The sequence below is a fragment of the Mya arenaria genome, chromosome 8, assembly GCF_026914265.1.
Source record: "Mya arenaria isolate MELC-2E11 chromosome 8, ASM2691426v1".
Lineage (NCBI taxonomy): Eukaryota > Metazoa > Mollusca > Bivalvia > Myida > Myidae > Mya > Mya arenaria.
In genome coordinates, this window is record NC_069129.1 from 52,549,306 (window position 1) to 52,561,481 (window position 12,176).

Sequence of the window (12,176 nt, forward strand, 5' to 3'; positions counted from 1 at the left end):
ACTCGTTGATAGATTATAGATTATGTATTAGATACAGTACGGGTGATTCTTCAAAAGTGTCCTCTGACAAACGTAAGAAGCCGTTTCGCTAGAATGGACACCAATTTTGTCCAACGAAAAGCCGAGAAAAAAGTCCTAGCGAAGCGGTTTCTTACGCCTTAAAGAGGATACGTTTAAAGAAATATTTAGTAACTTATCTGACTTATACGACGATAAGTGTATTGCATATATTAGTGAGCAAATAAATGCATTAATAAATAAATAATACATATTTAGAAAAAGATAAATAGAAATACGTTTCCGAAGGATAAAGATAAGATTATTTTCATAGCTTTTCTAACATAGCAACAATGTATAGGCTAATGGGATTACTTGAAATTCTCGTGCACGGTCCGCTGACAACCGTAAGAAGACATTCTTTTAATACCTCTGCTGGAGGAATAGTCGCATAGGCAAAAAAGAAATAAAATATTGATATTGAACCTGTTTGGAATTGTACTAACTAGAGAGAAAGAAACTACTCGCTCGCCTAATATTTTTAACCACTCAAGAACAGTGTGATAAAACGCGCTTTGAATTCAAAGGCTTGTGTTTGTGTCGTGGTGCGGTTTATTTAATGAGGTTGTGTTAAGTTCAAAACGCTGTCTGAATGATAAAAGATCAGCAAAGTTCAAAGCGAGGTCTGAACGATCAAAATCAACCAAGTCCAAAACAAATTCGACAATGCCTGTCTGACCAGGAGATGACTCTTATTAATATTTTTTGAAGTTATCAGGTCGAATGCTGAGGTCACCTTGACATTGAATGCGAAACCCTTGTCTATTTTTTTAGAATGAGAATGTCTCGCCCTCTTTATTCTGACTACAATGGTATAATTGAATGAACATTTGTCATATTCTCAAATTTAAAAAGACAAATCAGCTGGCATGTCGGTCCATGCATAATGTATTTAATTGTCCAAATATTCCTGAAATATGGTGCTCAGCGGTACTCAATGCATGACAAACTTCTCATATTTCATTTTATATCTGCTTTGTCTTTATGTTTGATAAATGGCGTTTTAAATTTACGGATTGAAACGAACTTTTTAATGAGCCTATTAAATATTTAATAAATTACTTTTGATTGAAACTTCCATAAATAATTTATATAGAAAAAGAGAACGAACGCACACAATTTTGTTTGCAATTTGAATGGGATTTCCGGGCAGATTCACATAATGCATCAGATTCTTCACTTAGAGGAGCTCTGGCAATCAAAAAAGCAGATTACAACCGCAATATACCTCTAAGTAATGCAAATAAAACGCAAAATTTTCTTTTAGTCATGAATTGAATGTATTCAGTTAGTTATTGGAAGCTCTCGAAACTGCACTGGCAGGTAAATAGGTATCGCACTTGACCAGTTTCAAACAGTGTATGTAAAAGCGTGGGGGTGCAGTTGCAAGAACGACTTCAACCATACCAAACTGTGAAGCATTCCAATAATTTCGTTAATTATTGAGTGCTCTGTCTTCGTGGTCAGTAATTATGCATAATGGAATGAATTAAATAAAAAAATGAAAAAATGAACACATTTAATTTATTTCAGTACATTATGGCTATACAGCTTTTGATGTTACGAGACCTGATTATACGGTCCATACTAGAACATGCACTGGGACGGGACCTGGTTATCTCGCCCAAACTAGGACATGCACCGTGACGAGACCTGGTTATACCGCCCTAACTTGAACATGCACCCTGAAGAGACTTGGTTATACTGCTCAAACTAGAACTTGCACCGTGACGTGACCATGTTATACCGCCCAAACAAGCATATGCACCGCGACGAGACCTGGTTATACTGCCCTAACTAAAACATGTACCTTGACGAGACTTGGTAATACTGCCAAAACTAGAACATGCACCGCGACGAGATGGCATTCGCAGTTTTGAATGCTTATTGCCGTCAATCATGTTAATGACACGATCACTGTAGTTTCAGCGCATTCCGGCAGTTTGAAATTATTGGTTTTTTGCAGAAACATTGTTTAGAAGGCAATCGTGGATTTAGGGCGGAGTTAAAAGTCGACACTGTGCAATACTTATATACCTCTTTGTGTCTGATGATTTCTGTGGGCCAATGACAATTGAGGATTTGTTTTAATATTTCTGTTCATTATTTAAAGAGTGCATCGGCCGAGGTACGCCGTACTATTTTCTGTAGACCGGCAAATGAGAACTTTAACATCCACGTAATGTAAATTTCATTTTCAAACTGTAATTACATGATGAATTAGGAATTTTAATCGAGATTTCCAGAAATAATCCATATCACTCTGACGTGCTTAAAAGTAAAGTATGGACATGTCTTTTAAACTAACTGTGTCATTTCTATGCCTTCTAATAGCAACAAAAGTTGAGGCAAATGAGAAATTCCGAGCAAAAGTGTATGCAGGGAAAGAAGTTACAACAGTCACTTCAAGTAGTTTGGGTGTTTCGCTTATACAATGCCAAACCATGTGCGTCTTGGCTAGAAGAAAATGCACAAGCATGATTTGTGGATATGACAAAGTGTCCAAAACATGTTCTTAAAGTTTGGACAGCGAGGATGACCTCATTACAACTAATGGAATCACAAAGGTCGTGCTTATACCAGTTGATGGTAAGTAAATACATGTTGTAGGTTGTGACGTACACTACTAATGGAATCACAAAGGTCATGCTTATACCAGTTGATGGTAAGTAAATACATGTTGTTGGTTGTGACGTAGATTGATATCTTTTAGTAAAAAAAACAACATAAACGCGCGTACACGCACATGCATCGAACACACGCACGCGCACACGCACACACGCACGCACGCACGCACACACAAACACACACACACACACACACACACACACTTATACATCGTTTACAGTACAGATATAAAAATTGATACATAAATCTTCGTGTTTTACTTGTAACCCGAATAGATGGCCCAAGACATAGACATAACATATGAAATGGATGTTTAAAAAATAAAATAAGAGGTTGAATATAAACATTAAATTGTGCAACAGAGCCAACTTTCATCAACGTTTTGAAGTCAAACCATAGGGCATAAATCGCCCTTGCCTATGCAAGAGCATACATGGACCCATGGCAACATGAATACCAAGTTTTATTGGATACTGGATTGTTGACCATTGGTTTATAATACAAACGACGAAAACAATTACATCAACAATATCGCAATATCTTTAAATCCCTTAAAACAACAGACACGCACCTAAGCTACCGCAAAACCATGTCTTCATTCTTTGAACAACAGACAGCGGACTACATCAAAGCTATTGAAATACCCGGAGGTTACGTTAGGGCATAAGTGCTAGACTGGCGTAGGTGCTAACGCAAAAAATGTGTTAGTTGAACCGTGCTGGTGGGGCGTAGGTGTAAATAGGACACAGGTGCTAGTGGGGCGGAAAAAAGAACGACGTAGCTAGTGGGGCGGAGGTGTTAGTGAAGCATAGGCGCATGTTGTCTATAGGTGCTGATGGGGCTGAGCTGGTAGATCGAAGCAATTGGGCACTATTAGGGCTTAGGTGATAGTAGTACTTGATCTTAAGTAGGATGCAGGAACTAGTGCGTAGGTGCTCAAAGTGCTGAGATGCTAGTGTTGCGTTGATATTTGGGCGAAGGTGTCAATTGTAATGCGCTTGCTAAGTAAAAGTAGTTTAGCGAAGTAGATGAAATACGGGGAATACGTGCTTTGTGATGGCGGAGCAAACATGCTAGTGGGTTGTAGGTGCTAGTAAGGGGTAGGTACTAGTAAAGTTAAGGTGCTAGCAGGACTTAAGTAATACAAGTGCCAATGATGCTCAATGAGCGAATGTGCTTCTTTGGGACCTAAAACCTAATACTTGGTTCGCGACGTTGGTCCTTTCTAGGGGATGAATCCTATTGATTTTTGTGATTAGTAGATCAAAGGTCATGATCGCGGTTACCTTGGCATGACATATCGATATTACTAAAATATGACTTCTTTTAATTTTCAAATCAGATGGTTTAAAGTCAAGATGACCTTAAGATGAAAAACGGTTTCCGCGTTATCACTTAAGAACGCATACACCCAGGAACTTCATTTTAGATATTGGTCATGACTGATAAACGACCGATATGTATTTTGAGGCAGAAGGTCAAAGGTCATGTTCGCGACCTTGAAATAAAAAAGGATTTCGCTTCATTACTAATGAGCACTTTATAGTTGGTATGCTAATTCGTCATAAGTCCATACGTCACACTATTTTAGGCACAGTAGCTATTGCACCCTTGGACCTAGGAAATTCATTCTTGATATACAGGATGGTCATGACCAAAAGGTGAGTCTTTGTCGGTTAGTCCCCAGTCCAAAAGTACGAATGACATGTCCGTCATTGGTTATTATTTCTCAGCTACGACCAAACAATAGGGGAGATAATCGCTTTTAAAAAAATATTAAGTTTCCGATTATTTTCGGCAATAAACTTTCACTTTTGTAAGTGATATTCCTTATAGATTAAATAAATTTGTTGGCCAATTGAGTAGAAATTGATTCTGCAATAATTATTTTAAGTTTTCCTGTGTTTACGTCATGTATTTTGTTTGAACAGATGCCTGTCAGACTTCAGAGTACCTTGTGAACGGAGCAGAGCCTGTGTCAGACGCCCAGATAACCGCCTCGACTTCTTACAGTTTGATTTGTGATAGAAGAGGTGCCAAACTCAATACCATAGCGACTGATACGCATGAGGGCGCATGGTGTGCAAAGATCCTTGACAAAAATCAGTACATACAGGTATACATGTGCATACGTTATAATAGTTATTTTTTTCGTAAATGATCGAATTTCATTGAGGTAGACAATAAACTTATATGTGCTTAAAATATACTTCCCGGTGAATTATTTAGATTTATCAGTAAAATTACACTTGATATTTTGAACTATAATGCAATCTTAGCTCGTTGTACTATCAAAATCAAACATCTGTGCGCACAGGTCTCGGACACAATATCAACGACGTCATTTACGTTTCGTGCGCATGGAGTTTGGCGCATGTTGATTTTTAAGTCAATTAAATGTCTTTTAATAACACTTTGATGCATATAATAAAAACAAAAATAATTCGTTTCAGTGTAAACATGCACTACAGTCCATATCATGAGTACCAAAAGTTGATATATATGTTGGTGCTCAGTCGGTGAAATATTTTGCGAAATCACTATGAAACGAACAAATTCTTTTTTATAAACAACCAGTCAGCAGTTTAATTACTGATGGATAATCCATAGTTCATTGTCAGAATCTTTCAAATTGTGCACTTGGTCAAGGTCAGTAATTTATGGTGCGTTTCCAAAAACCTACGATGACTTATGCAATATGGAAGCAATAACTGCCCAACGTCGGTCATTTATCGTCAGAAATACGGATCAATAAAAAAATCTACACTAGCAAATACATTATCTCGCTCTAAATTTCTTCAAATCTATACTTCAATAGGGTCTATGAGACTATGATTGCATATAATATAAAAATATGGTTTATGGCTATGCCTGATTTATGAGATGGTATTCAATATTAGTGTGAAACTGGGTTGAAGAACGATGCAGCCAATCGAATTGCGTGAAAATACCGGACCTATAAAGTGAATGAAGTCCAATGTATGACGATTATATTGACTATGTTAGCATAATGAAAACCACTCATGGTTTATGGCATAGTAGATTTAAGGTTATCAGCATCCTTCTTAACCATTTAATGTTAGACCTACCCATTGGCTAAGGTATGAGCCTGTGTATGTTTTTATGACGTTATATTTTATTTATTTTTTATTACAATATTATGAATAAGTTATTATATAAGACTCAATGTTCGATTCCAAAAGCGTTAACTTTTTATATTACTTCATGCGCAAAACATACTCGATAGCGTCACCACTACTCGACAGCGCCACCACTAGGGCAACAGCGCCACCACTTTTATAAATATGTGCATTTTTCCTTTTTAAGAAGTGCTTATCAGTTTTGTTGTTTTTCGGCATAGGTACTTTACATAACAGTTATGTTTGCATGCGTGAGAATGTTCTTACGGGGTGTGTAAGCACTGAAATGTACTTGCTATGCAATCAGATCTCAAAATATGCACAAGTCTGATTCGGGAGAAAAGCTCCTAGCACCACAGTTTGCACAATATTGAAACGAAATAGTAACCAGCCTACAGTAGTAGTGTTCTTACACGGTACCGCATTCTTCGATTTTCGAAATATGTCCGTTAAATGAAATTATCAAATAAAATATAAATCATACTCACGTTTGTCCATGTAAACATAGGGCACAGCTCCACCACGGAAGTGTCGACAGCTCTTTTTCTTTGCACCACCGTAAAGTGGTGGAGCTGGCGTTTACAGGCCGTGATTCAGGACTATATGATGTTTACGATATATAGTCTGTTTTCTTCCTCTTGTTTTATATCTGAGATCAGCAACATTAAAATATCAATAATGCCCTTAATTTGTGGCGAAATTGATATGTTTAATATATATGGCCGATTTTCCGACATAATATTGTTCAGATGTGCTTTAAATGCGCAAATCCGTATAAGAGATATATTTTTTATTTAACAAGTGCCATGGTGACTGCTTCCAAAGCTCGATTAATACGTCTTACGCAAATAAATTATCACGCTATCCTTTAACGCTTATATAAGCGTGCACTGATCTCACATCAAACATATCCCCGGTTTTAAAGGAAATAGTTAAATAACGTTCATAACGTTGGAAATAAAATGAGTTGTGAAATTGAAGCTCGAAGCAATGGTCGCAACAATATCTCAATAGTCCTTCACACGCTCGATAAGTGTTTAAAGTCGTTTACAAACTTACCACAATTTGCGCCTAAACTCGGCATATAGTTTGAAAGCATCGGATTGAGCAACACTTTCCGAGTTATGGTTATACCGGTTGCAAAGAAATATTCCTAACAAATTAGTTACAATGAATAACATATATGTTTTTGTTTTATTTATTTAAAAAAAGTGTTATTTACAACGAAAGACATATGTCTTTTTTTCTTATAAAAGATATAACATCGGTTCCAACTCAAAAATAATTTATATCACCGATGTAACCAAATTATATAACACTGTTTTAACTAATTTGCACTGTTGTAAACTTTAGATTGCTTTCACATCCAATTCAAACATCAGCGTGCACAGGGCTAGGACATACTGACGTCTGTTTAAGGTTTTCGTAGGTGTTTAACATTTAAATTGATCACTTGTCGTGATATTGTACGCAACTTTATTCAACTCATCCAGTAATGTGTCAGTAAGCTCGCCAGACAATTGGGTTTCTTCCTGGTACTCCATTTTCGACAAAAACACAGGGCAATTTTATAAATTTTTGATCTAAAGACGATGTTTTCTCAGCACAAGGCCTTTATATTTCGTAGTCCAAATCAATTACGATTATTTTTGTAAACACGACACCTGACAGTTCAGTAAATATTGATTTTCTGCCTTAAATGACTGTTGATATTTATAAATATTGCAATTTACAAGAGCTCAATAATATAATTCGCCATTTTGACAAGTACGGTTTAGTGTTTAAAACCTGGCTATATCATTCCACATATTAAAGCTGCACTCTCACAGATATACCTTTTTTACAACTTTTTTATTTTTTGTCATGGAAAGAGCAAATATTTACGTAAATATTTGCAAACCAATGATATAAGATTGCTGACAAAAAATCAGATCATAGATTTTCATATTTCCGTTCGAAAATTGATGTTTTATGGCTTAAATCGTTACTAACGGTTTAAGAGATATGCATAAAACATCATTTTTTGAACTTAAATATAAATGTCTGCGATCTAACTTTTTGTCAGCAGTCTTATATAACTGGTTTCTATGGCTTTTCGCAAAAATTGGCTCGTTCCAAGACAAAATATAAAAAAGTTGTCAAAATGTTCAATCTGTGAGAGTGCAGCTTTAAGATGACTATTGAAATGATAGGATTTGATACGCCCTAAATCGATAAAATGTGAACGAAATAATTCACGGGTAATGAATGGAAAATTACGGAATTTGTCAGTCGTGGAATAGTGACGATGACATTAGAAATCGAGTATCCGAGGGTTGAAAGGTATATGTCCGATATCAATAAGCTGTATGATAAATGTTAGTTCCTGCTTGGGCAATTACTAATGAATAATTATATATTGCATCATGTTTAGTATATCTTAATTCATTTACATAATGTTTAATATATCTTATCTCAATATTTTACCAGGTGCAGTTCAATTGTCTGAACCACGTTTTAGGGGTGGCCTTGCAAGGAAAACATCCTTTAAATCAATATGTGACCGCGTACAAAGTACTCTACAGCTGTGACTGTGTCAACTTTCGTACGATCATGGACACGAATGGGTCTGATAAGGTAAGTGTAATTAAAAAACATGCACATAATTTCAGTGTGTTTTCGGCTAAAGAATGTAAACCTTTTGTGATAGCTTTTGATTCGTCGTCTGTGGTTATATGACTAGCAGCTTATAAGAATGCATTTACATTCAAACAGAAAATACCTGATTTAAGCATATCAATGTGTCTATCAATAGAAATAAGCAAGACGATCTAAATAATACTTGATATATAAAGTATAAATGTTGATAATTAAGTTTTGTGCAAAAAATTATGTTATTTAACTTACATACATGCGCATATCTACTGTATAGCTCAATGTGTTATACAAACATACATACGCACATGCATACGCACATGCATACGTACACGCACACACGCACACGCACACGCGCACACACACACGCACACGCACACACAAACACACACACACGCACGAACGCACACACACGCGCACACACACACAAGCACACGCAGACACATAAACGCACATATGCACATTCTCATACACATGCACATATCTGCTGTATAGCTGAAAGCTCAATATTTCATACATATATACACATATCTTCTGTATAGCACAATATTTTATACATACATACACATATCTGCTGTATAGCTCAAGATGTTATACTTTTATATGCACAAATCTGCTGTAGCTCAATATGTCATACATACATACATACATACATACACATATCTGCTGTATAGCTCAAAATGTTATACTTTTATATTCACAAATCTGCTGTAGCTCAATATGTCATACATACATACATACACATATCTGCTGTATAGCTCAACTCTCATTCATTCATACGGTCATACGTTCATACATACGTACATATGCTGAAGAGCTCAATATTTCACAGCTCATCGCATATCATGGTTAATCATAGTAAAATGGTGTTATTGTATACGCTTGTCTTTATTTGCAGTTTCAAACATACAAAATCTTTAGATAGTTGAGGAAAACACGTAAACATGGAAACACGATACGTTTGTTACATCTATGTTGCGAAGCGAGTCACATTGATAAACTTGTTTTCCTTTAACGTGTATTTTAAACTTTACAACTCTTATCGACCTTAGTTGCAGTAACAAAGTAATTCAATTCATGGAAAGCTGTGTTAAAGCCTTTTTCTTTAAATGTAGGAGACTGTGTAAATCTGCCAATTTGTGAACATCTGTCGATTAACTCGACCCTGCCTATTTGTGAGCTCAACATACATGTTAGCATGTAACGCTCATCCACAGATTATACAAACCAACGCACATCGTAATGTGGTGTTCGACAGTAGTTATTAATATTAGATTTTGTGCCAGCATATATTGTAACCGCTTCCTAAAGCTGCACTTTCTTTTGTATGAAAAATAAACAAACGCAAATATAACACATTGTAATACATTATTCAATTGTATCCATAGATATTTGATGGAAACACAGACACGGATACGGTTGTTACATCGATGTTGCCAAGTCAGGTGACCGCTCTCTGTGTCAGAATCAACCCAGTCACGTGGATTACGCATATAAGTTTGAGGTTCGATATTCTCGGATGTCCTGTGAATGTGCAGCACTGAATTAACACATAATTTATGCTGTATGCTGGCAAACCATTTGATTGAACTTTTATTAAATATGTCCGTGTCTCTCGAAACCATTTCATCGATAGAAACCAGTACTAGTAGTCATTGTGAGGGTTCATTAGTAGTGAGGCGAGACCTACATCACTAGATTCCCTCCCTCGTAATAACATTTTGCCATTTTAGATAAGCTATATAAAATATATTTCGCATAAATGAGGAATTGATTTGTAATGTAACTTCACGCAAGAAACCAGACAGTGGATGCTTTTGACGTTCAATTCAACGTGTGTGTTCGGGTGATATCTACGGTTGTATGTGTATACAACTCATCTATGAGGTTGTGGTTTCGTTTTCCACAAGGGTGAGAGTAGTCAAGTGGTTTAATTGGCCGCATCGCACCCAAAGAGAGTGTGGGTTGTATCCCCACCACGTATACATTCTAGTGGCCTCTCAAAAAGGAAACTAGTACTTGTTCCTACCCACAAAATGGACCCAAGAGTGAATAATATTTTAATATGACTTTACGATCGAGCTAACTAAATTAGTATAACCTATTAAGACTGCAGCTTTTTCGATCCAGAGTATTTGTTTCAAAATCGATGCTTGCTATTATTTTGCTGAGATAATATACAAATTTTAACACAATAAGTAAGAAAAACAGTGAACTGTTTAGAATCATCTTTGTGACCTTCACTTACACCGCATGCGTCCTTATTCTTTTATTATATTATAAAGGAAATATGATCTGACCCTTCTGACATTTTTGCATTATAAAAGAGCTTTGCGAGCTGATCTTTTGTCAGCAATCTTTTGGTCACAAAACACAAGGTGTACGTGTACTTGTCTGCAGGTACATATTATGGTTGCAGTTAAGTTAAAATGTTGTTCGAGAAAATTCCCTTTTAACTTGTAGACTTATTGATACCGCATTAATGATATTCCGTAATTCTTTGATTATGCCATTTTCAACTTGCTACGAAGCGCACAAAATGCAACACACATGTACACGTATTCGTACCGTCATAGTATCACTATACACTCAACAACATATATAACGCGGGAATTTGGTTTTCGGTTCTTGCTTTCCAATGGGTATCCATATTAGATATAAATGATACATATTTTCTCTAATTTAAATTAAGTTGATGTTTTGAATGCAATTTGAAGTTTTTGTGACACTAATAAGTATGGTAGAAACTAAACATCGAAATATCATTATTCGTAAAGGTGTTCCTGTAAAGCATATCATAAAGTACCAGTAAAGTTATAAGCTTTCATATAGATATCAGTATCCGATGGACGCAACATCTTCGGATAGGTTCGGATCGTGAGTCATCGCATAAAAGTATACATTCATAATTTATCTTGTTATTGTTTGTATAGTGACAGCGAACCCCGAAAAACTTAAACCAACATGTTAAAAAGTGTAAATGTATGATAGTTTCAATGTAATGTTGTCATTAGTGATTCAATTTTACCATTAAAAGTGATTTGAAGTGATGGATATTTTACCACGTTATTCTGACGTCATTTGCAAACACAGGTTCCGGTTACGGTCGGGCCCTATTTACACAACGAGTGAGACAGAATTACTGTATTTTTTAATGAGAAGTACTTTTGAACAATTTTTGAGTGAAATGAAATATTGGTGTAAATATAAGTAATGAATTGCGGGATTGACGTCAATATCGTGGATATGAACGCAATAGGGCTAGTTAAAGAACCAATGGTTCTTCGGACTCTACCCACTTTTACCAGCTCAATTGCGTTAATGTCCCGATAATGACTTCAATCCCACAATTCATTCCTTAACTAGGCTGTGTGCCACATTGAACTACATTGCGTGTTTTCGTGTTATTATTAACATATGTTTTTGTTTCTCTATTTGCTGTTTGGCATTGTGAACCTTCTTAAATAGTGAATAATGAGGTCTTGTCGTTTTTTCCTTCCAGACAATTATACTGAGATTTGTTTTCATGTTGATTTACCTACGTGTAATGATTTTAGTTTGCCTGATATGCGTGATATGACTTAATTGACAAAATACAGTTAATACGCTGTAACACTTGTATGACCGATGTGGTCAAACATTATGATCTTTTTTATAGCTATATATGTACGTTAAAATATATCGCATTTGTTATTAAACACGTTTATTTTAATTTAG